Here is a 5,294-nt window from a genome sequence, read left to right as displayed (position 1 = left end):
AGACTGTAACAGGACACTAAATAGAAATGTAGAAACATCACTGAAAACCTGAGTCCCGCAGACTAGCTTGTTCATTACTACTAATCATTCTGTTTAATCTCAGGCAAAACACTTTGCTTTTGAACTGTTCTTTTGATGGAATAGTAGCATTTTATAATAATCATTTAATCTTTACCATCAACTGAACATTTTACAACATAATTTTTATTGATAACTGAGCTTGACCAATGATTTGCAATGTATCAAAGATAAACTCAAGTTTAGTGTAACCAGTAGGGAAAGTTTCCTACTAAAAGTGACCAACAGCAACTTGCTTTGTTTCATAACATGGAGTGGTCTTAGCAGGTGTGAACTAGATTCCTTCAGGAGAAACAAAACCAGATCACACAGTCCAGGCACTAATGGGTGTTCGGGCCACAAAACAAGATTAGAACTAATCCAAGGTAACACTCCCGCGGTACAGTGTGTACACAGCAAATGTCACAACCTCAATACTAACTAAGGTTCTACAGATATTTTCCTACAGCTCCTCGTATTTGCCAACAGAACATAGCTTATGTCTTTTATGATGTGTGTAGAGTACATGGAAGTATATAAATTGCATATAAATTGTATATATATCTCTTCCCACTGCCTTCAATAAAGCAATGTGTTAATTTTCACTGCATCAGATCTTAATGAAAAATCAAGTATATTTTTCACACTTGGCTGGACGGAACTGAGGTATTTGTCAAATTCCACTGTGATAAACAGACTTGAAAAGAAACAAACACCAAACCTCAATTTCTCATACTCATTTTAGCATGCTTAAAAAAGCAAGAGCCAACCAAGTATCTCAGGAAAAAAACAATACCATAGTCCTGTGGAAATATTCAGGACCTTAAGGCTGTGTCCTAGCTCTGCCAACTACTTGCTAACTTGTATGGGTTAAATTTGACCTCTTAGAGACTCAGTTTCTTCACTGTTACAACAGGGTGTAATGGCAATTAGCAGTTCTAAGCTGGATTGGGGCTTGAAAGGGAGTCATATACATTCTTATTTTGTCCAGTGTAATTGAAGACTAGGGACATACCGACATACCATTTACCATGAATAAACACATTCATTCAGAAGTATTTTATTCCAGTTTTGCCATTGCAGTTTCAACAATACTTCACTGAACTTCTACCTAAAACTCCAAAACTTCAGAGATTCAGTCAGTATTAATTTATAGTACTGATTTATTAACTGGGCTACTCTGAATGTTAAAAAGGTTATTTCAGCTGGGATCCATGAACTCATACTAGATTTATTACTATCTGGGAAATGAAATGGTTGTACAATTTGTTGCTTCATTTCCACTTCTTGCATTTGCTAAAACTGACTCCCCTGGGTTTTTGTTTGATAGCTCTAGTCAGCTGAAAACCGCAGTACTTTATGTTTGAACAGCACCTTTCACTCTAATACCTTTACTTATTTTACAAAGGCAGTCAGATACTTTGCCGACATGCAAAGTACATTTACTGACTGATTTTGTTGGCCACAACCAAACAGGGCTCGAGTTTGCCATGACACGTGGCTTCAGCTGGCTGAATCCACGCTGCCTGTGGGCGCGAGGTTCAGGGGGAAGCCCCTCCTCGCCCCATACTTGCATTTCCCTGCTTTGCAAGCGACCTGGTGCATCCTCAGAGGAGGGCTGAAACTGACACCCAAAGCACAAGGCAGAGCCTGAGCTCATAGGACAACACAGACAAACTCATTGAGGCCTTAGGTCATTCCTTGTCAATTTTTATGGAAAAAACCCTGAAGCATGTAGAAATCATTTTGTCAATGTTAAATTGGTGGCAACATCAACGACTGCTGCTCTTTATTATTCTACAAATCATACCAATGCTTTTGTGTGTTCTTAGTGTTGGCTGATCCAATCTGAAGTCTACAATATTTCTAGTAACTTTTACGTCTTAAGTTGCTCTTCCTAGAAACAAATAATACTACTGAAAATTACAGATAGAAGCATTTATACAGAAGATACAGATAGGAGCAGTAACATTTAAAATTTGTCCTAGTCCTAGTATTCAAGAGTGTATACCAAATCTGTAAAATCTGTGGTATATGCAAAAGGAAATTCCAGTGCATTGTAATTTCATGTATTGCAGGGTGACACGGTAGTGTGAACTGTGACTCATTTATTTATCCAGGGGCATCTAAAATACATGTTTATTGTAATATAAAAGATACTACTCTTTATATGGTATTTCACCATCAAAGTTAACATCAGTGAAAGAAATGGATATCAGTAAAGGAAGGAGAGAGGAAAAAATACAGACAGAAAGTTTTGAACAATAACATGTTCCCAAAAGGCTGTTTTTCTGTTTTTCTAAGACCTGTGTAGTAACGTCTGTTGCTCACTGAGAGCTAATGGAAGTACCACCACTGAAGTTAAACTGCACAACTGCTTATTGCCTATTTTCATTTTGCCTCACTGAATAGTTAATTCTCTCACAGGATTATCCTCATTTCTCATAGACTCCATTATTAATGAAAGCATTAAATGATGACATACTTTTGGATCACCTTTGGTGAGGCCTGACCCCTGTCCTATACAGGCAACTGGAACATTACTACTCATATGAGCAGGGGGCAAAATGAAGTTCTTATCTGGGATGTTTCTAAAAGAAATATCAAACAAGCGGATCACTAAAGGCCAAAGGTCAGTTAAGAGGTCAGTTCCCATCTCCAGGCAAAATGGTGAAAGTATTTAAAAACTGCGCCATGAAAAATAAGAATGAGACATTTAAGCTGCCAGGTATAAAAAAATAGAGTATGTGTTTCTATCTTCATAACACAGGCTGTCAACATTTTTTCTTGCTTTTTTAAGTCAATTAATAGCTTAATTTAAATGCTTACTTTCTTTCTTTAGTTAGATACCTACGATCAAGATTCCATGGTACACAGCTCAATCTCAAGTCTACGTTTGTCATGAGCAAGTTTGCATTATACTGTAAGATTATTTTTCTCTACATTATTCATCATTATTTGAAGCACATTTACATTAGTAAGCATTTTAGCAAAACCATTACTGTGTGTGGAAGTAACACTTAATTTTATTTCGTACCTGCTTTTTGTCTGTCTAGTACATAAGATTCTTTCCGTACACTTAAAATGACTTTTCAGGAAAAAAATTATAAAAGCCACATCGTCTATAAGCAAACTTTTAAAATTATATATTTAGCATACATTTTTATAAATTTTCATTTACAGTATTTGTTCCTCTTATAAGAAAATACACTTTAAAATCTCATGAAAGATGCACTGAATATAATTACTGAATATTTTAAACTGACTTTAACAACATTTCAAGTGAAAATGTTCCTCTAAAAAGTGAAAAAGATCCTTGGGAATTCTCTTGACTCTCTGCAAATATCTTTTCAATAGTGCAAACTTTTAAATGCTAAAAAAACCGAAGGCCACTTATTTCTCAGAAGTGGTTGTTTTATGCTTTTCCCTTCATCATTCATTCCATGCTATTGAAACCGGCTGAATGGGGCTTAGTACCAGTGAGTTTGAATTGCTAAACAAGAGGCAAGTCTCATCATGCGTTTTGAATATCTACAAGAAACATACAAAGAATTACAGCTGATTATGTTTTTCACTATTCTTGATAATGCTCCAGTTGCTTCTGAAAGATATGTCTGGTTCCCCACCCTGGGAAGAGTAGATCATGAATAACTGTTTTTAAGAATGAGAAAATACGTGACAGCCTCGCACTATGTCTCCTTTTAGAACAAACGAGCACACTCACATATTTTACCATTTATTAAAAAGCACAGGAAAAATGTTATGTAATTATGTTTAGGCTTTTCAGATTTCCAGTCCGGAATATCTAACGAAGCAGCACTCCAGCCGCCCCTGCTCTGTGTGTGTGTGTGTGCAGTCCTCCGATTCTTCCTGGGTTCTGATTTCGCATTTCTCACAAGGCTGAACTGACAAAGCGTGAAAGTGGTCTGAAAGGGAAAACAAAGAAAGTGACCCTGCTTTCACTGTGCCAAGGCTAATCAATATTCCAGGAGCTCAGCTTTCCCCTCTTCTGCTGTGTTTGTGTTTGGTTCAGGGTCGGGCGAGCAGTCTCCTCCCCTCTCCTTAAGTCAGGGTGGTAGTAAGTGCTGTGTGGCAGAGCACACGCGGACTGTCCCTTTCCTCTGAGCGCTGCAGCTCGCTCCTCTTCGCCGGGAAGCCCTCACCTCCGCTGCCACCGCGCTGAAGATCCCAAAAGGTGAGCCGATCGTTTCATTTGGTGGGTTTTGAGTACCAAGTCTTAATTTTTCACCCTCTGCCTTTGTACGCTGCTTAACGTAGTGAGCCTTTTGGCTGTACCCGTGTTGTTTCTTGATCTGAACGTAAGTTATAAAGGAGGGATTAGCTGCATTAACCGTCTTGGAAAGAAAAGGCGCTGTAAATAAATCTTTCTTTTTTTTTTTTTACACAACATTAAAATTAATTGTTCTGGAAAAAAAATCGTGGTTGCACAGAGCAGTCATGCCCAAGCTAGAATACTTACTAATTTAAACAACTAGCTTAGTCTCAGAGTGCTTCCGCTCTCTGAAGAAGCAAAGCATATAGCATTCTTTTCAAATTCAGAGAGAATATTGCACTAAGGTGCCAATCTTGAAACATATGGTAGAAACAGTGATCAAATCTCATCATAAATTTGTTACAACGTGGTATTTCCTCTAAAACATGCTGTTTGAAAACTCTGTGTATTTAGATTCTAAGTACTTCCTTAAAAAAAGGTATTTAGACACCAGTTTTATTAAAAGCAAGATGTTAGAGTTGGACCGTGTATAAATGGATAGAGATTTCAGTGGAAGCACCTAACTCTATCCATTTATTAATTTTTAATTTCTGTATAAAAACCTGCCATTGTATTAACTCAGACTTCAGAAAATGGTATTCTCAGTCTGGAAAATACCTTTATGCAGGCTCCATTGTTAAATAAATTCATACCAAACAGTCATAAAAATTCATTTTAAAATTAATGTCCTAATGAAGGAATTTTAATATTAAAACATTTTAAGGTTGATTCAGTGTGTTTTTTCTTAAAATCAGTTTATATCCTCATAATTGCTGTCAGGCCAAGCTAAGCATTACTTTGCAATGTGAACTTGTAATACAGTCTGAAGCGACAAGTTAAGTGGGGTATAACTCCTGATGTTTTACAGATGTACTCTGAATAGTTTATACACTTCAAAGATTAATGTTGTCAACATAAAAATGTCAAAGGCATATCTAAATAGCAGTTGAGGGATAAATAAACT

Source organism: Phaethon lepturus, unplaced genomic scaffold, assembly GCF_000687285.1.
Source record: "Phaethon lepturus isolate BGI_N335 unplaced genomic scaffold, ASM68728v1 scaffold38288, whole genome shotgun sequence".
Lineage (NCBI taxonomy): Eukaryota > Metazoa > Chordata > Aves > Phaethontiformes > Phaethontidae > Phaethon > Phaethon lepturus.
The sequence above is the reverse complement of the archived record's forward strand: the minus strand, read 5'-3'. Positions refer to the sequence as shown.